Source organism: Amphiura filiformis, chromosome 5 (genome assembly GCF_039555335.1).
Source record: "Amphiura filiformis chromosome 5, Afil_fr2py, whole genome shotgun sequence".
In the NCBI taxonomy this organism is placed as follows: domain Eukaryota; kingdom Metazoa; phylum Echinodermata; class Ophiuroidea; order Amphilepidida; family Amphiuridae; genus Amphiura; species Amphiura filiformis.
This window is the reverse complement of record NC_092632.1, coordinates 59843754-59867973: the sequence shown is the minus strand read 5'-3', so window position 1 is coordinate 59867973 and position 24220 is coordinate 59843754. Positions and strand designations below refer to the sequence as shown.

The following is a 24220-nucleotide window of genomic DNA, read 5'->3' as shown; positions in this document are numbered from 1 at the left end:
ATTAATGGAACGAATATATAGTAACCCTTGTCCTCCTATACATGTACACAGTCCAGGAAACATGGCAAACACTTTCCAAATAAAAAATGGGGAATTAATTAACTCTCAATTCTTCAACGCTAACCACAGGGAACAAACAACAATTTTGATGATATAAAATAAAAGCATGTTCGTTACAAGGTTAACCCTCTCCCTCCCTGCAACGTATCAACATCACGATGACAATTTGCTATTAAGTTGCATACATAAACGCAATACTGTGCAACCCATCATATGAAAATTACTTTCTGGTTTCAAGGAACTGTTCTCATCAAATGTTGTTTTCTAGGTTAGTGTATATATCATATCAATCAATTATAGCTGTACTAGATCCTGATCCACTTTTCCTCATTGCTTCTACATGTACCCTTTGAATCCATTTTGGAGCTGAAGTTGAGCCCGCTTAGATGAAGTAGTGGAATCCTATACATGCTCCTTGGTATGATTCCGCTTTAGTAAATCAATTGATCTTATTTCGGTAGCTGAATTTCAATAAAATGGGTCAATCTAGCAATTGCTTATTTACAGAGATTTACCAAAGCTGCTAGTTTTTTGTCACTGCACCATGCAGCCTGTCAATTTTAGGGAGAGAAAACTATCATCTTTTTCTCAAAATGAAAAATGCAAGATTCTTGAATATGGTCATTTTCACGGTAAAGGGTGTAACTTTTGATTTTTAGGGTCAAAATTTCAAACCACTTAAATATGTTTCTGTTTACTGAAATCATGCATAGAAGCAACTTAATTTCAAGTAAAATAATGTTTCAAGGCTTAAACCTTTTGATTTCTAATAAAAATTTGACATTTGCATAACATTTTGGTTAAAATCTAAGAAAAATGTATTTTACATAACCTCAGAAAATTTTGACATGAAAGCTGGAATACATGTGAAATTCCATTCCAAAGTAAGTCAACAGATATAAGTTAAATTTTATACCATGTTTTGCTATGTTTGTAATTGCAGTTTTGAAAATTTTTAACATCAAGTGTCATTTACAATGGAAATTTCCAAACCTTAAACATATTTTTTAAGTTTTAATTGGGTTCCTAAAATAATTTGAATGTCTAACTTCATGTACAAATACTACTTGATGAAAGGAACCTCCCAGCCAAGTTTCACAGAAATTGGAGTTATTTTTTAGAATTGGCAATTCAAGCGATTTGTGTTTCGGAGGCTTCAGTTAACAACACAGGTGATCATAAAAGTAAAATATTTAGCTAACTACTACAAGTTGACATAAAAATAGGTAAAAAATATCACAATTACCAATTTTCATGCTTTGCTTCTAAGTATTGAATTTCAGTTGTGACAAAATTAAATTATCACAGCAAGTCATTTTTTTTGCTTCGGAGGCTTCATGTTAACAATTGTTAAACATTGCAGAAGTAGTTTTTTTGAAAACAACAGTGTTGGGATCATCTAAGCTGTTATTTTCTTGTGTGTATTGAATCAATGATTCTATGCGGCAGATATTGTAGATTTATCACACATTAATTTTTTTCACCCATTTGTTAAGTATGGTGTTTTTTGCATGTGAAGCCTCCGAAACAGGCTTTTTAAGGTATCAGTATATTTTTCAAACATTAACCATAATGTCAATTTTTTTAAAAATTTATGACATTCTGCACATATCAAGTAATAATTACAATGCAGATATCAGTATGAAACACACCAATTTAGATATGCATAGATGATAATTAAGTTTACTGTTGTTTCGGAGGCTTCATTTGTTTCGGAGGCTTCAATTGTTAACGGAAAGTTTGTATTGGGTCCCATTTTCAAACGGTGATATATATCTCCACGATTTAAAAACATGTGACTTGAGGATCTAGTTTGCTACATTTTAATAAATAGATTGGATGAGCTCTTTTATTTATATTTGCACAAGCTTGCTGAACAGTTTGTTTCGAGGCTTCAAAAAGTTAACGGAAAAACGGCTATTTGAAGTCAAGATTTTATAAAAATTTAAAAGCTTGCAAATCGCTAATTTTTGTTACCCATTTCAAGTTAAGATAACAACTGTTATGAATCAAGAAGAAGTGAAAAAATAACCAAGAATTATGAACCAAAGCTACACCCACAAAGTTTGTTAACAATTGTTAACGGAAAATGAAGCCTCCGAAACGATAAATATCGAAGTCCGGTTCTCAAAAATACAGGGCCGTTCACAATTAAATCTAATGTGGCAGTGTTTACTGAACATATGACTGTACTTTCAGGATAAGAAAAATTATCCATGAACTAACTGAAGAAAACACAGGGTTTTACAAAATGTTACTGTTTTTTATAGTTTTTCAAAATGGCAATATTAAGTACATTTAAGCCTGCTAAAACTGAACGCAGTAACTCCCAAAGCTGATTATGCTACCCAAGGTAGCTGCTAACTAGATGACTTATGTGGCCAAAAATTATGGAATTCTGTGGCTTTATTAGAACACTACGGATTAAAATGTTAAAAATCCAAAGTTACACCCTTTACCGTGAAAATGACCATATAATAAACAACAGGTAGATTGGTAATTTATACAGTACATAATGTATGAGACGAATTTCGTCTGCAGATGGGGTGTTCTATAACAAAACTTACCACCCTTGACCTGTAAATGACCTTTGATCTCAATCCCCGACATTATCCATCACCAAAGGATCATTTTTACTATTCAGCCGCAGCCATGCAATTTTGAGTTTTATTGACCTTACCATATACTCTCTAAGTATTCCGCAATTCATGTGCATCAACAATTACATAGAGATTTCTTATACATGTATGTGCTTTACAAAAGCACTCCTGGACATGGTGGTGCACTGATAAAGGTTTCGACTCATAACTGCGGGGAAGCATGGATTTGAACCCCTACAGCGCCAACATGTTATGCATTTGGCCAATTCACTTTATCTCACCCCACCCAGGTGTAATGAGGAGCTGTTAGGAGATCAATGCAATCTAAGTGCAGAGATGAGCTGAGATATAGTTGCACCCAAAGTTCCTGAATGATTGCTACAAAATACAATTGTTTATCAGGGAATATGTTTTCCATTATGTGATCTGCTACCATGAAATGAGCGTAGAGTTGCAAGTTCGCAGTTTTGGGGGGCGTTACATTTTCCCAACGGGGGGGGGGTGTTTATTCAAGGTCAATTTTAGAACAATAATTCCCGTTCAAATCATTAGGTAAACTTAAAACTCACGCTAAAATGACGAACTATGAACTAGAAACACTGACTTCTGGTTCACTTCCGGGTTTCCAATCCAGATTTTCGCCAAAAAGTGGCGCTATTATCCACCCATGTGGGCAACTTGGTAAGCTTACTACACAAGATAGCACGGAAATATCGGCATTTTTGAAACATCTTGGTTGAAAAAAGTGGCGAGGGGCTTTTATTTGAGGGGGCGACTATTTGACGAAATACGGTATGCATAAACCTTGAAAAGAAATGCTGGACAAGAATGACTGGATCATGTATAATGTAGTATGAAATTCTACCCTTGAAACAGTATAGTACAGATACTGGACATGACAAATTACCTGCATACTCGCATGTGTGCATGCATGCTTACCTTGTAAACCTGCAAATGGTCTGGTTTGTTTTCCCTTCCCCGGTGACAGTCTGTAGTGTTAGCATTAGAGAGAAGACTTTAACCCTGGAAATCACCGGAGAGCACCTGGATAGAGGAAAGATGCATCAGTGAGTCCACAATTCATTATATAGCTGCAAATATGACAAAACCTTACACTAAATGGGTAGATTTGGTCAATATTTTAACAGCAACTGTTCTCGAAGGCAAACAAAGTCAGAGAACTTACATAACCTTTGCAAAGTACAAGACACTGCATGGATTCTGCTATCTGTTTGAGCATCAGAAATTATATTGCAATGTTATGACTTATCTACAACTTATTTGACAAAGAGAATTTATTTTTACTATGCACATGTTTTGACATGTGACAGGATAAAGTGTATCTTGTCAAGCGCTATCAATCTTAATTTTAATTTATTTATATTCTTGCTGTATAATATGCTACAATATTGAAAATCAGTTTTTGAAATTGAACTTGCCATTCTGATGTGTTTTCATTACACTGAAAACAGCAACAAAATGATTTCAAAAACTTCTCTCAGCCGTACTATCTTCAATTGTTTTTCACTGACTTGATGCCAAATTTGCTTTACAGTTACCAAGGTCATTACATAGGTACCGTAGTACAAACTATTCTTTATTAGAATAATATGTAATAGTCTAGTCAATATTACAAGACCTGGATTTTTCAACTGGACAACAAGACAATTCTCGCGTTTCACAATACGATGCGCCTCCAGCGGTCGCTGGGTCGAGACCAAAATATGCAGTGCATCATGGGAAAATGAGTCGACATCCAAAGCCCGCGTAATACGAATACAGGAACATGCATCATTGTGGGTTTAAATGGCATTATAATGATGTTACATGCGAATGCACACTAAAACAACAATTTACAACTATAGTAGATCCATTTTCTATCTATTGATCACAGGGAATCCTTTGTGGAGCTGTTTTCAACATATTTATAATCACACTCACGTGAGAATTCAATAGCAGCTAGAACGGCGATGTCGACCCTGGAGTCGAAAATGTGACTGCCAAAAGCAACCGCTGGCGGTGCATCGTATTGTGAAACGCGAGAATTTAAAGCTATGCAACAACTTGCAATTGCAGAATTCAAGCCGTGGCAAAAGAATTTTAGAAATCATGTTCACTATTAGTACTACTGGGGATTGAACCTGGGCCACAGCTGAGAGGGCCGGGCAAGTTAATATTACTGATGCACACCAATATGTACTCCTAGTACTATAATTGTTAAAAAATGCACGGTGGACAGACTAAGTTATAGCTGCAGTCTGTGGTCCTCTGGCCCTATCTGAATAGTACTATAAAGCAAAAGAGCAGCCAAAAGTAGTGCTAACTAGGTTTTAGCTAAGCTATGATGTCTTCTTCTGTACCAAATATGTTTTTTTATTATTATAATTTCTATACAGCCCATAAGCTAAAAAAGTCAGCATTTGAGAATACTTCTATTTGGGAAGTTTAGTTTTTTCCTTTTTACCAATCCATGACCTAAGATCAAGTATTCCCTAGAGGCAAAATTGTCATGTTTCTGCACCATGAACACAAGCTGGTCTATCACCCATCCATCTCAAAGACCCGTTTTCTGATGCACACACATGTAGCTGGATAGCAACTAGTTCGGTTAGATGGTAGGGATAACATCATTATCATCATTCCACTTTCTGTAATAATTATGACCTAATGTAAATTTTAAGATAGGAATTGAGAGTGAAAAGGCATTTGAGTAGGTTACAACCTGACCTACATCAATGTTCTGCATGCTACCTATAGGCTTCAACATAAAAAAACCCAAGTTTTAAGATATTTTCTCAAAATATCAAGAGCTCTCTCAAGAATCACTGAACCAATATTAGGCTTGTTTGTACTCATTTTAACACATTTTTCATGGCGATTCTAATTATGGTCATGAAAATGGACAATTTTGAAATTTTTAATTTTTCAACAATTTTTTTAACTTGTCGTCTGCACTTTGCAGTCGACACCTGTGTGGAGAGAGTTAAAGCTAAATACAACTTCACTTGAACACACCAACATTGTAATGAAAAGATGCATGGTAGAAATGAAGAAAGTACCACATAGCCTTTAGGTGACACTAATGTCAAAGTGTAGGCTCTGGAGTACCAGGATAATTCTTTGTAAAAATTAAGCTTCTTATCGGCAGATGAAAAGTTCACATGCCCTAATTTTGTGCTGTGGCTTGAAAGTGTATCAATGTCTCAAAAAGACATGGTCTTTGCAGAGGTGAAAAGTATTGTTTCTTTCTGTAGTTCATAAAATTCATTTAATATTATTTTACAATTTGTCAGGTTATAATCATGAAATTACTTACGATTTTAAATAAATAAGATTTAAATAATGAACTGGGGTTGTGGCTGCAGAGGCCATATTATTTTTGCCTTTTCAATTCAGAACAGTAAAGCTTGGCTACTGCATGTACAAATGTACTTTCTGACAAGAAAGTGCTGATCATACCAAACCTGTAACCCGGGGGCACTCACATGTTAAGGTGGTACAGGTATGTGCGGCGGTCAAGGGTCCCTTTTTCAGGCTCTCCAGCAGTTCCTTAAGCCCCGCATTTGGATCTGCTCCAGTTCTTTGAGCCTCAAACTTTGACAATTGTAGCTCTTTATGCTCAAATTTTGAAATAATTTAGAAATTTTTAGCTCAACAGCCTATAATTTGGCCCTAATTTCAGTTCTTCAAGCCCCTATTTTGCCCGAAAATCAGTTCTTAGTTCCCAAGGTTCGGCGCTCCGCACCGCACACCCCTACCAAAATTTAAGTTGAGTGCCCCCCGGGCCTGTAACCATACCGGTACTCTAGTTTTAGCCTAGATGTTGATCAGAGTTTGATTTACTTTGAAAAATTTGCACAGAAATTTGTAGCGCAAACATTATTTAGAAGATATTCTTATGTCAAAAATTACTATACAAGCTGAAATTTGTGTAACAGGTTGTCCAAAATGGGGGAGCATTTGCTCTGCTACACTAGGTAAATCGAACACTGCTCTAGATGATTGTAAGTTATGCCTGCATGCTGAAAATACGCACACACAGTAGCCCACATTTTGCACATAATTTTGTGAGCCTGCAAGTATGATGAAATCAATTAAATTACATTGCAGCTCCAACCTTTGACGCCTCCCTCAATGCCTCCATAGTTGTAGCTGTATCTAGGCCAAGGCAAAATCATCAACCAGAGTCTACATATATGCAGGAAATCCTTGTATGAACTACAGACGACCATTCAGACATATATGAGACAGCGAGTATTGATGAGAGATCCACGTCTAGGGCTCTGTCATGTTTTATCTACTCCCATCCTATTAGCTCAGTGTCTATCATTCATTACTTGCTATGTTCAATTTTGAAACCAACAAAAACACATACACATATATTCCCTTTATAACCTGGATGTACCCATGTAAAGTTTCCATGATTTGTATCAAGTTATTTATCCAGGTCGGGATCCAGGTTGCAAGTACATAGGCCTACCGTATTGTTTGTATTAAATGCTCCCCCTCTAATAAACGCCCCTCCAATTTTTCAAAAAAAAAAGGGTCAAAATTGCAAATATTGCCATGCCATATCGTGTGATTAATCTTAAAACTTGCATCACTCACGTCAATGATGATTGCTAAATTTCATGGGAAAAATTTATTATGACTTGAATCCAGTTCATTGCCTAATTATGGTAGAATTTGTTTGATACTGCAATTACTGATGTAATTTCATTTACAACGAACATATCATGTGTGTGGCCATCTTAAATTTGAACCAAGAAGTAGGTGATTCTTCCGAAGTTAGAACTCGATTTTGAAGGTTTTTTCACTGAAAATTCACTAGTTAATAACCCCCCCTTGAAAGAATGCAACGCCCGGGCCTTTAACACAAACAATACAGTATTTCATTCACAACATAATTTCAAATCTGTCATTAAGGGAAAGATCACCCTGACCTAACCTTTTGTCAGCAAATATTACATTGTAGAACCAGCTCAGTGCCATCTGGTATCCTTTTGAGATGACCAACTAGCTCAGCTGAATAGACGGCTCGCTTTTAATACTTGCTGGTCACTTTGCTCATGACACTGGACATCGCGGTCTGCGAACTATATTCTAGCACTATGACAAGATCTAGAGTATATTGGAAACTGTTAAACTTATATGGAGTTCATGTTCTTTATTTTTTTTTTTAACTGCTTCACTTTGCAATTTGGATTCAATGACTGAACCCCCGGGGGGTACTCAAGTTTGGTTTTGGTAGGGGTGTGCCGCTGAGAATTTGAAAGTGGACCCATCAATATACCAATTTTTCAAGAAATTTGGACCCATCGATATACCAAAAGTCAAAATTTTTCGGCCAAATTTAACCCAAATTGTCTTAGTTTTTACAAATTTTCCCAAAAATGTTGAGAAAATTTCAAAAAGATTGAGGCAAAATTTGGCTATTTTCCGAAAAAAATTGAGTTTGAAAAAAGGACCCATCCATATACCAAAATTGGCTTAGAAAAAGGGGTCATTGATATACCAAAAGGCCGAAAATGCTACCCATGTTTGCGGCACGTCCCCGTATGGTCATTTGTACTGAGTACCCCCCCCTTTGGGGACTGAACACGTCACATGACCATGCAATACTTCACAGAACTCTGATGCATACAAAATTATATGAAAATAATGCAAATCTTAGTATACTGGTCTAGTACATAGCATGTTTTCAATATTTCAGCAACTTCCTAACAAGAATACAAACAAAGAAAACTTTGCATCTTTTGAAGTGCACTTCCGTTTATTACAGAACCAAGCTTTTCAATCTCCAAAAATAAGTCCCTGCCCACACTAGCTCCCAGCCCACTCCACTTATTCTTTCCAAAGGCCCCATTAATATTCCATGTTTCCTTGCGGATATCATTTTAGGATGCTTGGTTGCTTTTTATCTATTATTCACATGTATACTAATAATAACATTGTCTTAGAGTGGATAGCATAATTCTCACCTACAGCATTCATGCATAAATATTCCAGTAGTAACCTGGAGCACAGGTATGTTTGCTAGTAAATTACACCTCAATTATGAGTGGGTTTTTTTCTTACCGTAGTACATGTAAAATAATTACTCTTAGTTTGGTATGATCAATACAATATGTGACCCGTTCCGACAAAACCAGGAACAAGTCGCATTTTTGATATTTCATGATTTGAATAAAGATGTAAGCATGGGACAATAAGCTTCAAAATGATACCAAAACTATATACATAGCATCAATACTTTTCAAGATATGGTTAATTTTGTAATTGATACCTTGATACTTTTGAAAAATTGCTAGTAATGTGCTAATTAGTTTCCTGCCTTATACAGGATTGAATAGGGATTATCATAGTTCAACTGTCAATAATTGATTAAATAAACCTCTTTTTAATACATACTTTCAAGTCCATTCAGTTGCAAGGTCAAATACCATGAAATTAAGAATTCCAAAATTTGATTTTTTTTTTATGGGAATGCCATCATTAAAGGCCTATAACTCAAAAACATGCCTGGCGACATGTTCCAGGTTTTGTTGGAGCTGGTCACATATAAAGACAGTCCCTGTAAGTTGAATGGATAGATCCGCAAAATCAAAGACATTAAGGGCTGGGGTATGAACGTTTGGACAGTATTTAATTTGGGACATTAGAGCACATCAGACATATCGAATTGCATTCTGAATACGAAGAATGTCATTCTGATATCAAATAATTTTGATTTTTTGAAATTAGCAATTTAATACACATTTTATGGCAAATCATTAAAATTGATATTTTTGATATTTAACAGTACTTGAAGTAAACTTTATAAATCTGATGATTTATACTTAAAGTGTATGTAGGTGGGATGAAAAGCCGATCAATTGAAAATTTTGACCTTTGATATTGAAGATATGGATTTTTTTCCCAAAACACAAAAAAAATTAGGTCTTTTGGGAAAAAATCCATATCTTCAATATGAAAGGTCAAAATTTTCAATTGACCGTCGGCTTTTCCTCCTGCTACATACACTTTAAGAATATATCATTAGATTTATATAATTTACTTCGAGGACTGTTATATATCAAAATTTGAAAAATATCAAATTTTTATAATTTGTCATAAAATTTGTATTATATTGTGATTTTCAAAAATGAAAATTATTTGATATCAGAAAGACATGCTTCAGATTCAGAATGCAATTCGATAGGTCTGAGGTGCTTTCATGTCCCACAAAAAATACTGTCGAAACGCAATAAACGCTCATTTTAGATCCCTTAATGAATGACTTGGAAAAACAAACTTCAAAATAAAGAAAAAAACCAATCAATGTTGATAAGAAGAAATTGTGATTGAAAAATATAATGGCATCAATATTACCTGAAGTGAACAACTTTGATGCCAAGGTTGCAGTTTAATGCAAACATTTTTTTGGTCGATGTATGCACTCAAAGAAACTTTTTTTAGACACAGCATAAAACACATTATGTTAAATCACAGTGCTTGTTCTGTTGCTGCAGCCTGCACTTCACTGAAACATCCACATTGAAAAGGGGGGCACTTAGACCGATGTCACTCAAAAAATTAGGGGAGGGCACTATTAGGTCCAATACAGTACATGCTTAAAGTGCTCTTACATGTAGGCTTGGCTACTGATGGTACATGGGCACAGGAGGTATCTTCCTTGCACTTTTATAGCCAAAGGCAGTTTTGTCATGCTGTAAGCTAAGGGTGTTGAACTTCTACCAAACCATAGATTTTAAAATCTATGCCCAAACCCATTCAGTCCATACCTGCAGGACTGCACGTACACACAGTGACAGTCCTATACAGTTTGTGACTTAACTTTAAAATCATGATAAATAGAGTGTACCAATGAATGATGAACAATTAAATATTACTTAGAGCACAAGACACAAATCAGTCTAAAGCATGTACACTTGGGAATTTGAATGCAACCAAAATAGTTTCTTATATTTCCTTTTCCGTTAAGGATGACTGTTGACATGCCCCAAGAAAAGTACTTTTATTTACTTTAGAAGTACAAAAGGAGCTCTTGTCTTAGCAGCTTGTTGTTAAGAATACAGTTAACTTCCTACTTTTTCCACTCTTTGAATGTCATCCTTTTGTGCCTGCTTAGAAAATCACTGCCCAACACACAGAACGCGGCTATCAATAATGGCTAAATGTGGTTCCTTTATGTAAAGGACTTGGTGCAACATTGTTACATCTCCATTTTGACCATTTTGAGAAAATTGTGTTTCAAGAATTCTGCCCTAAAAGGCTGTTGTAAAAGGCTATATATTTTCACTGGTCTGTTTGGGTTACAAATGGTTACACTATGCTGTCATTGGAAAGCTCATTATTTTCTAAAAATTTGGTACCAAAATCAAATTTAAACCAAAAATGGAGATGGGGCAGTGTTACGCAGAATACCTGAATGTGTGAATGCTGCTGCATGCAAGCTGTGATACATAATAAAATCAGCCTATTTAGGTCCCGCACCGGTAAGTTTGGATGGACGGACGGGCGGACAGACGGACGAAATGACAACCAGGAAACATAGTACCTCGGATCTTTGGCCTACTCCTCTTAAAATATTATGTTTTTTATTTTAAAAAAAGATAAAATGTTACCTAAACAACACTTGAGTATCCTTTGGCAACAAAGAATGGGCAAACATTTAAATCAGGATATCATAATCTTTATACCTGTGAATCCAAGATAAAACATTGGCACTGGGCTATTTGTTTTTTAAAAAACATGGAACTAATCCAACCCTGGGCATGTCATAATATTTTGTTTAGCATGACCTAAAATGACCTTACATCAAAAGCTTGAGGAAATAGTCCTGCAAAGCTCAGCTTGATACCATACTGGCTTGCAGATCATGCAGCTAATATGTTTTAAAATAAACTTTGAACATGATCATGAACATGGCTCTGACTTATGCTGGCATAAACATGAACATGTGCATTAATAGCACAACTTATCTGCCAAGTCGTAATATGGAGCACAATTTCTAAACAAATTAAGGAGGATGAAAATTGACTATAGCTCTACTAGGCCTTCCCACTCCAAAAAAATGTTATATCCAGAAAAGCTTTAGAAACCAAGTGGCAACTACTAAACCCAGTGACCCCCCCCCCCTTTCTGGTGGAGCAGTCACTGGAGTTTGTAGTGGTTCTTGGCATTTTAAAGTGTGTTTAATAAGCCCTATGGTTTTGTTTTGTTTTCTTTTTTTTGGGGGGGGCCTACATCCATATCTCGTTTTCTTAGAATGAAACCTATTCTACAAAATAGCTTCTACATGTATAGCCGAGTCAGGAATTATTCACCATTTTTGGTTCAATTTGTCGGAAATGGGCCTCAAACCTGAGCACATACATCATGTATACCATGAAACAGATTATAATTATTATTTCTTTAAAATGATCAAATGAGCTGACCCTATTGAATGACCCTATTAAATGATCAAATGAGCTGACCCTATTGAGCTGACCCTATTCATTTTACCATAAATTGTGTTATATTTTAGGTGTAAATTATTGTAGAAAATTATTGCATAGCATTTTTTTATCCTTCATACATTTGCACAACTGTCTCAAGTCTTGGTGTAGAATTGAAACAGGAAGAAAGAGAGAGACTGACACCGTATCAGTATGGGATTGTGTATACATGCAAATCTAATAATAACTCAATAATTTCTAAGGTTACTTCTCTCAAGATGGATCGATACTGAGAGGTAAACTACCTCAGGGTGACATCAAATTTGTGCATTTTTAACCCTTTAAGTTATCATCATGAGAGTAAAATCAAAATAATTCTTACTTAATTTCCCTTTAGGTTGACTTCTTAAAGTGAAAAGTGTTCTTAAAGTAAGAAGTGCCTATCAATGTTTCCATGTTTGCCTATAAAAGTTTGACTTGAACATTAGCTGACCTGTAACTTACAAAACTAAAGATCCATAGCCTATTTGCTCTTAAGGTGGTACTACACCCCTTGATAAAATTTGTGATTAATTTTGCATTTTTCTCAAAAAATAACTACACATTGGTAACAAAAGTTATGCATATTATAGAGGCAAGGAATCCTATTACTTCACTGAAATTTCAGTGATTCAAGACAAGTGGTTCATTATATATAATGTTAACAAATGAGGTACATTCTAACAGTACCTCATTTCTTATCATAAATAACGTACCGCTTGTCTTGAGTCACTGAAATTCCAGTGTAGTAACTGGATTCCTTGCCCCTATAATATACATAACTTTTGTTACCACTGGTGTGTTATTATTTTTTGAGAAAAATGCAAAAATAGTTACAAATTTATCAAGGGGTGTAGTACCACCTTAACTCAATATTTCAAAGTTTGGACAGAGAACTCCAGTTATTTTAATACTGTACATGTACAAACAATGTAGCATTTGTGAGACGGACTGTATTCAGAGGCACTGTGTTGTTCAAAATAGTTTTAAATTTAAATAAATCATTATTATGGACAGGGACATGACACAACAGTCCATCTGCATTACTTCTGTACATTTCCCAGGTACCCGGTTACGTATATGCCTAGATGTAATTTGCAATTATTTCAACATGAATGATGAAACTGTCTCAACATGAGACACACCTCATAAAAGATGAACCCTTTTTTGACAAGAAGCACAGAGAATGAGCTTTTTGTGATTAAGGTAGCTGCCTCGGATACAACACCCTTGCAGAAAAATAGCTCCTGTGTCAGATCAATCAGGTCTATTCATTTAAATCTTTAAATAACAAAGAAAAGTATTTTCCCCACCTATTTTAAGAGTCTTATAGAATTGTAACAATTCTTATGTTTTTCTTTATTTTTTGAAAATTCCCTTAATTTTGACAGTTTTTTATTTTTTTTTGCCCGCTTCGGAAGGAGCTATGGTTACCAAACTTTCAGGGATGGTAAATAAACTTAATATCTAAATTCTCTCGTCAGTTTTTTTGGATAAAGTGTTTACTTTTTGAAAAAAATTATTTTGTCCATTTTTTATTTTAGGGAATGTTAGAAACACTGTAGCTCAAAATAGAAACACTTAATTGGAAAAAGCTGACGAGAGAATTTAGATATTAACCCTAACCCTACCCGTGTTTTTTTTGCTATCGGAAGGGAAAGAAGAAACGAAAAAGAAGAGAAGATGAGGAGAAAAGTCACTTGGCACCCCCGGGATTCGAGCCTGGGACCCCTCGCATGCCACGCAGAAGATCCCCAGCATGTAGCCACAAAGGTGACGTTGGCCCGGCCAACGATTCCCTGGGTATATGACTTGGGCTGATTGCGTCATCAAGTCATGTGGAATGCATGCACACAGAGTGGTTTTAATAGTGAGCTTTAGTGAGACCTAGTTGGGTTAGGGTTAATCTTATTTACCATCCCTGAAAGTTTGGTAACCATAGCACCTTTCCCTGTTGGCTAAAAAAATCCTCGAATTTAGGTAATTTAGTGTTTCTAGAAAAACCAAAAAATCATAAAAAAGTACCAACATTCCTTTTAAATACTTTTAAAGTAACACTAAGTTAGAAAATAAACTTGGTTTGTATTATTCTGTGATATATTGGCAGCAAAATGAAACTTAAAACTTTTCTATACAACTGCTATAAAGGAGAGAAAAATCAGTTTTAATAAAATCTTTGTTTTAAAAAATGTGGCTATTTTGAGAAATTGGCAAAGTGCCAAAAGCCCTTCCCTGTAGTAATTCAATGGGATTTTGAGATGACAAAAAATTGCGTAAGTCAAACACGCTTTTTTGGAACAAATTAAAACTTGGCAAGTAAGGTTTTCTCATCAATACACACATCCTATATCATTTTCAAGGAGTTCTGAGCATGACACCGTAGCCGATAAAGCCACCTTAAGGTCCAGAATCAGCTTAGTTTAAATATCATAACATGACCTCAAAGAATAGGAAAAACTTATAGGGGTCAAATTTCAAATTTGCTCTGATCTTGTTATAAACCAAACCAAAATAATGCCCTGATCATAACAATTCAGTAATGTTTGACCTATCTCAGATGCATGGTTCTAAGGTTATAAGCAAAAAGGTCAAAGGTTGCACTTTGGGCTCTATAGGGGTCAAAACCTAAACAACTGGACTACTGTACTTAAAGTGAAACCTGCTATTTAAGGGGGTACTACACCCCTGCCCAATTTTGCCTATTTTTGCATTTTTCTCAAAAATGATAGCGCATTGGTGACAAGTAAGATGTGTATATTATAGGGGCAAGGACTACAACTACTGCACTGGAAATTTTATTTTAGCACAGCCAATAGTTGTGGAGTTACAGTCAAAAATGAGGGAAAACCAATATTTGATCAATAAATCAATAACTACTTGCCTTGAGTTGCTGAATTTTCAGTGCAGTAGTTGTAGTCTTTGCCCCTATAATAAACATATCTTACCTGTCACCAATGCGCTATAATTTTTGAGAAAAATGCAAAAATAGGCACAAAATTGGCCAGGGGTGTAGTACCCCTTAATATGTCTGAATCATTTAACTGGAATGAAGCATCATAAAGACCCGTTCATAAACCAACTAAGTTTATGTCAGGTTTGATTTCCTTTAGTATACCTTACATGAGTATGATGCTACCATGTACTATAAGCCACATTCAGGATACTATATCACTAGGATCCACAACATGCTCACCCATCAGGGCACATTTCTTTAACCCCAATACATTTGTACATTCATTGAATGACCTTTGACAATTTGGGGACAAAAACTCATACTTTGTAACTTGAGGTCAAATTTTGCACTATGGTTGTTTAATTGAGGTTATTGAACTATGTCACTGGGATGAGGCCATTGTGGTTCATAGTGTATGCTAATCCTATCTTCTGTCTTATTTACAACTACAGCTGAACCAAATGACTTTTGTCTACCGATGCGATATCCGATATTAATGTTCATAAATTATAAGTATCGGCCGATATCCGATCCGTTCCAATTTCTTTTTTTAATTTAAAGAAAAGTTATGGACCCTAAATTATAGGTTGCTGGATTTCTCCAGTTGCTGAGACTTAATTTCTCACAACAACAATTTATTTTAGATTAAAAAACATCCAGAAAAACATAAGTTTTGACTGGTCTTGATCATATTAAATTTCTTTATGTTATAAAAAACTTATTATCATATTTTGCCAAATGAAACAGCTAAATCCTAATCCTTTCGGTAGTTCTAACTGGCAATGAATGTCAAATGTTAAATTTGGGTCAATTTTTGGAAATACGGGCCAAAAACATGCATTTTGGACATTTTTTATATGCTGTGACAATCAAGACAAAGACTTGTACAACATATGTGATATATAATATTCTATTTTTTGGAAAACACATTTTCTAATTTTTTTCAGAACCAATTTTCAAAAACAACATAAAATATTTAATTTATGAGCTAACTCTTAGCCAATAATCAAGATTGTGAATGCTAAAGACTTGTTCCAAAAAAACATGCAAAATTATGTTTTTTGGCAAATTTTCCTCAAATTGCAAAAATGTTAAAATTTGACTTTTATTGCCAATTAGAACTAAGTAAAGGATATTACAAATTATTAGGATTTAGGACCTAGGAGATGGAGATAAGTTGGAAAGAAGCCAAAAAAGAGCTGCCAGGTTTACGGTTGGCGATTAGAGTGCGGAGTCTAGTATCACTAAAATACTTGCTGATCTAGAATGGGAATCTCTCACCACAGCGGGAAAAAGTGGGCAATATGGGAAGCTCATTGCCGGGAAATTTTTGGTTTTATGACCAAAAAAATAAAGAAATGCATATGACAGCGTTCAAGCTTTGACTTACGTTTGGCGGACAAAAGTGTGAAAAAATTATTTAGGGGTGAAAACAAAACAATAAAAATTCTTGATTGTTTATATGTTTCCAAGGGTAAAATATCATGTAGTTTCAGATTTCGGCACTTAAAACTTCCTATCTTTTATAGATTTCAAGAAAAATTTAATTTTATGTCCGATTTTGGCCGAAAATAGCTGTTTTGGGGTGACAAAAAAATTGACTTGCAGATTTCTTGTGAAGTGAATGAACATGAAAACTATTAAATAGAGCCTAATTTTCTATACTAATTGTGTAACAAGGGTACAATTGTGATATTAAAAGCATTGAATGGGATCAACATATTTCTTTATTTTCGTAGCAGCAGTAGAAACTTGAGCGTTCGGGTGACAATTGATTTGGAAAAAAGTACAATATTCGCCTCATATTCTATTTGAAAAGGACATATCTCCACAATGGTATGAGCTATAGGGATGCTTTAAGTGTCTTTTTGCTCAGTATTTCAATAGCTAAATGGTAATATAATAAATAAGTAAGCTAGATTTACAGAAAAGAAAATAACTTGCAATATGCTACCCCCACCCCTAAGAATTTTGAGGGCGTGAAAAATTAATGGATTCTCTAAAAAATAAGTCCTTCAAAACTGGGAGGTTTATAGGCTAAACAAACACAAACTTGCTCTTGCCAATACCTCCCTCTAGAGCAAGTTTATGTTTATTTAGCCCTAAGTATCCCCATTTTGAAGGACTTATTTTTTAGAGCAATTTTCACTCATTTTTGAGGATTTCGGGCAGAAATATGCCTGTACAGTGCTATGGGGAAAATTTTCAAGTTGATAATTATGCATTTTTTATGCCAGATTCAGTTTCTACACAAAATTTTACCCTAGAAAATGTTCCTTTAAGTAGGATATCTTTCACTTTATGTTTTCAACATTCTGGCCACAAAAAGTAAGTCAAAGCTTGAATGCTGTCATATGGAAAATATGTCATACTGGAGGGAAATTTGGTAAAACTGGAGGGAAATTCTGGATTGCTTGCAGGGAAAAAAACATTTTTTCAGCCTGTGCTCTTCAGGACCGTAGGACTAAATTATGTTTGACGACCATCTATAAAGAAACTCACAGGTATATATTCCAAATATCATCAAGTGTCAATTTTTGAGCATGTACAAATTAAACCGAGGACCAGACAATCAGGGGCTTTAACTTACAGCATCATCATTACAAACAAGGTCTGTTTACAGGCACTAGCTATATATCCAAAGACTATTTTGCAAATGGAACCACTCGACTAGGACATATTACGCAGCGCACCTGACGCCAAAACCTTCAAGATCAAGTTCGAAACCACCAACAATAAACATCAAGACACTGACCTCAAGGGCCCACTTCAATATTTAACCGTGACTTTGCACACGACCCCCCCCCCACACACACACATATATGCGACAATCAGTGATGGTGATTATACGTGACAAGACAGATACATATTACAGATACCCAACTACATGTAAACTAAATATGCACAAATAAAAACAGATGGTCTCACATGATTCAATACGGGGATTCAACAATCAATGGCATTATTGAGGCCACATGCTTTCTACAATTGGTCAGTTTCAACGGGTTTCATGTCAACCACCCGGGGCGTTCACTCACTACTTGACTTGCTACGCACCCGCGTCCAAGAAAAGCGTCTAAAAGGGCATGTTTTTCACCACACAGCGTTGTCAACGTCTTTTTGAAAAAGGGGTACTTTTCAGAAGGCATCGCCATTTAGGGGTCCTTTTTCAGCCAAATCCTTAGACGTATAGGGTTAGTAATATTTTTCTTTGAGTGAGTTTGCACTAATTTGATAAAAATCACCACTTTTTAATTGATTCTTGTTACCTTTGCATGTTTTCTTTAGTATCTATACTTCTGCAACATCAAAAAGACACATTGGGTATCAAATTAGCTCATTCCCTATTTACCTGACTGAATCCATTATGCACCATTAAAAACAAAACAAAAGTAGGTCCTATCTGGGGTGGTTAGATCTGGAGTTGTTATAAGCAGGCCCGTAACCAGGATTTATTTTGGGGGCTGATTTTGAAGTGGACTTTTTTTCAAAATTTGGACCTTTTTGGACTGGGGGATTTTGACAAATTTTTCCCAAATTTGGACCTTTTTAAACCAAAAAGGTGTTTTTTTGCTAGCTGCGCTCGCAAATTATGGGACTTTTGGGTCAAACAAGGGGCCTTTTGGGGCATTTGGGGATGGGGGTGGCCACCCCCAGCCCCCCTGGTTACGGGCCTGGTTATAATTTATTATAAAAGTATTGTTCAACTGAGAATTAAACCCAAAACAAAAAGTTTACACAGTTTATGGACCAGATATTTTACCAGCTTGACTGTCTAACTGGTGTACGGTACATTATATACCGGTACATGTTCTATTACTATTATTATTATTATTATCTGTATTTTATTTTTCACATATCGTGGCCAAACAGCCAAATTACATGTAAAATTACAATTTGAACAAGTAAACATTGATGATCGATTGCTTGAAGCCCGGCCCAGGTGTGAAGTAATAAACAAATGGCAGACCTATTATGCTGATGGTGCTCTCCGGTTTGATTATGTGTACATTGTAAATAATATGCATTTTGTTGAATGATACATTTTATGGTACAAGTTTGTGTACACTTGATCTATGTACACAGGCCTGCTCATACAGTGTTAATCATTTAGCATGATATATAACACAGCCCGTAAGTATCAACACATTCTTGGCTGGCTGGCTGGCCACACATTATGTACAAAAGGCATGGGCAACATTTTTCATAAAATGTTTAAAAAATGTTTTAATTCATGATGTCCATATGTTCCCATGGTACAACCCACTATTGTGCTAAATCCATTTTAATTTTAACTCAACCGATTAGTGTCTAGCATGCAAGGGGTAAACCTTGCTCATTTGCACGGTGTACATGAATTCTGGTAAGTCATTATAATTTGTGAAACAATCAAGAGGGATGAGTCTGATGTCGCAAACATTGATTTTGACAATAAAACAGGTACCGGTACTTTGCTTTTTAAAGTTCAAGAATCACCCATAACTTTGTAACCAGAAATTCAATTTTGTGTATAAATTATTTAAGGGGTGCGGTCCAATCCTTTCATATACCAGAGTGCAGATCCATCGGAACACGCTTTTCAATACGGAATAAATGCTAACCTCATTGTGACATCATCCAAGCAGCAAAGTTCATTTCCCATTGAAAAAGCGTTATCCGACGGATTTGCAGTCGACCATTCTGACCATATTTCCTCGAAAAGTTGCTCCCCCCCACACCACCTGGCGTTGCATTTTCCAAAAGGGGGCATTTGTTAGAGGTCATTTTTAGAACGATGATGTTACGCCAATTGCTGGGATCATTTGTGGTTGATTAAAAATAAATCACCAAAAAATTACAATTTTGTATGCAAATCAGGCAGATTTGTAACTTGTCTTCACTACATAATCTACTGAAGATCTAAAAATGCACTGGTTTAGTACACGTAAGTAGGGCCTATATCTTGAATAGATATTGAAGTGAACACAAGTTATCTGCCCCATTCGGATACAAACTTGTAATTTTTTGGTGATTGTTTCTCAAATCTTTTTTAAATCAACCACAAATGATTGCAGCACTTTGCTGTAGGTCTAGGGACTCACCAAATACGCGAAAAAATCCGTGTTGTAGTTTGAAATACGCAAAATACAATCACGATTGGATCGAATGCAGCTGTTGAAAGCTGTGTTCATTCAATTGAAATTTCCACAAGTTTATAGTTGGCATGCACTGGCTGCGAGTCTGTGTACTGCACGAAACCCCCAAACATTGTCATTATGTTAACTTGAACTTGAAGCTGCCGACAAACGTAGGCCTACCTCCATATATCCAGATCGACCATGTCTTAAATTGACCTAGTATTTGTATAATTTAGATCTCCAGTGCCGAAACTAGTGTTAATTATAGTATAGTTACTAGTAAAACTGCATTAAGTATTGCAATTGTTGATCATGCCTCTCATTGTAGATTGATTCATATAGACTTATACTAGTCTCAACACTGTCACTGCTCAACATCATCATTCATTCTTCCCATGTTCTTCTGAATCTCAGTCCAAAAAATATTAATTATCAATTTCATTTTTTTTAGATGATTTATTGTATTATGATTATTATATTGTAGAGTGGATGTGTATTGACCTTTTATTCCATTCATAAAATAGTCGCGTGCCAGGTCTCTTTAAATCCATTGTCCGAGTATACACTTCATTGAATACCATTGTGAAGACACGTAGAGCTTTGTAAACACTGGCTTTGTAACGTGTACGGTTTAGTGCACACAGAAGCTGGGAGCTGACCTCGTAATACTGCCTCTTTTTCGGCCGTAATGATTTCAATAAAACTAAAAATGTTACTCACCAGAAAGAAGATAAATGTAGCGATATAGAAATGTTCTCCGATCTGTACCTTTTTGCCAAATTTAGCAGAAATCAATGCAAATACACCACTGTTTATTTCGAGATCGTGTTTTCACTTCGTGCAGGAGATCGCCATTTTTTTTTCTTGATCAATGCGGGTGAACGCCCTCTGCCGCTTTGTCAATAAATCAAAATTGATTGATTGATTTTCAAAGAGGCGCGGCGTCCTTTGTGTATTTTACCAGGCACTGGCACTGGCCTGGCCGGTGACCGTGTGGACAGAAGTTGACAGCAGGTGAACAGGTCAACAGGACAGGGTCTGCGGATGGAAGTATATTTCTGACGAGGAAGAAGCGGAAAATGAAAATAATAATTATTATTGAAAATTAGGGTAAATTGGGGTAAATGGAATAAATCACTTTCTGTGTATGATTTTTGTTTGTTTCAATAAGTAGATAATATGTTTTTACAACTTGTTTTAACAGATCATAACTCCCATTTTATGGCTTTGTTTTTTGTATCGGTCCAAATACATGCATGGTCATGGTAGTTTCATGGTGTTCCAGTTACCCCCAACAAATTGGGGTAAATGGAACCCGGGAAATGGAACAGTGGGTTGGGTAATTGGAACAAGGGGCATTACTTGCAAGGAGCCTACATTCATAGCTATATTTACATTGAAAAGACATCAGAATATTTTATTTAACATATATTTTGTGACTAAACAAAAGATTAACAAAAATAATTTTGTTTTCATGTTTTTTTATAAACATGGTAAAATACCACGTAAAAAAACACTTTCTCTCGGTACATAACAGAAAAAAATGGTTTAGGAGGCCTAATCTACCATGAATTAGTTATTTGTAGTAGGCCTATATAATTTCATAATAATTAAACCAATTAGTAAAAAAAATATTAACATGTTATATATATTTGAAGTCAGTCAACCGTGTTCCATTTACCCCAAGTGGATCTGTTGTGGGGTAAATGGAACACCAAACTAATTAATTAGCTAATTAGCATATTAATTTGCATAATTTCATCATTAAAATCTGCTATTTTATTGTTTAAAACATTTATGTTATTGTAGAAAACAAACATATTGCCAATATTGTAAGACAACTCTCAGCACAACATTCAAATATTTAGGAATCAATACCCTTAAATTAGTAATGTTCACTGAACCGTAGCACCACTTCAAGGTCAGTGACAACATTTGAGATTTTCTTCCACTCAAATACCGAGTAAACCCACGCTTGGGGTATGAAACGAAAGCAGAACGTATATGCGTTGGGGTAAATGGAACAGTCGGTATGATGTTGCCCAATTTTTTTTCTTGATTGAGGGAATTGTATTCGCAGCGTGCCATTTACCCCACCGTTCCATTTACCCCAATTTACCCTATCTATGAAACTCGTGAAAAACCCGGGTGAAAAACTCAAAAAGGCCCGCGGGGGGCAAGGGGAGCAAAGTGAATTTCAGGGGGTGGATCCACAAAATGGGGGGGGGGGGGAGCCCCTGTAGCGCCGCCACTGCATTTAATCATGTCCGACTGGACAATCATAAGTGATGTCTATTAATATTTTTGCTGATATGGTACGAGTGTATCTTACTTACTTCCAGACCAAACCTTTTGGTCTTAAATGGGCATTTCTCAAAATGCCACTAAGGTACCGTATGACCCCGTGAGTGGTGTCAAATGAAAGAGAAAAAAATAAAGAATATAATAAAAATATTTTCCCACCCGTGGGTGGCACTCATAATAAGCCCTGGGTCAATATTCATATGGGTCCTTTTTTTAAATGTTGACTGTACCCACCAAGTTTCATGCCCATACGACAGTTTTGATTAATTTGACCTCAGATGACCCCTGGGTGACCGAGGATGACCTGAAAATCTAATCAGGTCGAGAACCTCTGGTCGCGCTACTCCCCACCAGTTACGTCACTGTGTACCCCATACGGATCTCCAGATAATTTGTTCAGAGGGTATTTTGCTTGTTACCTTCTGCCTTACCCCCTTCCTACCCCCGTACTGCCCACCCTGCCCTCCCGCACTTTCCCCCATCACTGAGCAGCTCAACACACTTGCCCCTAGTAGGCCTATCACTGTTCAAAATTGCAGCTCGATACATCTATCATGGCGAAATACATAGCCTGAGAGCAACTTAATCCAAATTTCAAGAAAACATGCGATCTCAAATGACCTATGGTGACCTTGAAATTATGTGACACAACTTCATAACGTTAAGACCTTCATACTTCACGTATGGCCCAAGTTTCCATGCGATAGGATTTAAACAGGCTTTAAACTGTTCATCTATATCTGAGAGCATTTAATCACAACTTTAACCAAAACTTTAACTGGTTGTCCAATGAACTCGCAATGTTTCTCTGTGTAGTTAGTTTATAACATTTGGCTCATAGGGGCCGTTCAAACTTTCTGAGTGTGTACCATTTTTAAGAGCCATATTTTTAAAGGTCTTCTCACTTTCAAAACTGCTACATTACAAATGCATTTCAGTTTTGACCAACACTTATTGATATTTAGGTTCAGTAAATATCACCTAAATCCTCAATAAATTTGATAATATCGGGAACAATGTTACACAAATTCAGAAATTTGACCCCCCCAAAAAAAAAACCCTCAAATTCAGTCTCCTTAAATCTACCATTTTAGGCTAATTCACTGCATTATGAGCACCATAATGTAAACTCATGGAAAGCACATCAATTATTTGACACCATCTCCCGACACACCGCAATTAATATTTAGCCCATGCGGTTTGTGCAGACCCCTTTCAGACTACAGTCTTGGCACTTCGTGAAGAACTATTCCATACTTAATGTCAAGTCTGTATTTGGGTTGTTGTCAAGTTCCTACGGAAAGTTCATTTAAAACAAACTATTGTTTGCCATCTTTAGTTTGTAGAGAGCATGTAAATATTGTTTTGAAAAAATAGGGTGTGGGCTTTATACCTTATAAAGGTGGGTTTATACCCACATGGTTATGGCATTTCACCACTTGAACAGTGGCCTATTTCAAGTGATTAATTTGCTAGTATTTGGGAAAAGTGCAATGGTAAAATTGGATGGACTTTATTAGTCTTCATCTAGCCTTTATCTTTATAACACAAATAATAAAACAGTAAGACAAACTGTTGCAGTATTGTTTTGTTTATTAGTAAAGTTTAATTTGTATATCATTTTTACATCTGATATCAGTGATATGAAATACATTTTGGCAAAATGGTTTTATGGCATTTACTGTTCACAGTTTCACCAGTTATATC

General features: G+C 35.8%; 1 protein-coding gene across 2 annotated transcripts in view; it reads right to left on the bottom strand.

Moving 5' to 3' along the window:
- Positions 1 to 21065, bottom strand: part of LOC140153462 (alpha-(1,6)-fucosyltransferase-like) — a 160041-nt gene extending 138976 nt beyond the window's left edge. For both annotated transcript variants that reach the window (XM_072176219.1, XM_072176221.1), the window contains exons 1-2: positions 20930 to 21065; positions 3600 to 3704 (exon numbers count right to left, since the gene is read on the bottom strand). The gene's annotated coding sequence lies outside the window, so the exon portion shown is untranslated. The remainder of the gene's footprint in view (positions 1 to 3599; positions 3705 to 20929) is intronic.
- Positions 21066 to 24220: the final 3155 nt, after the last annotated feature.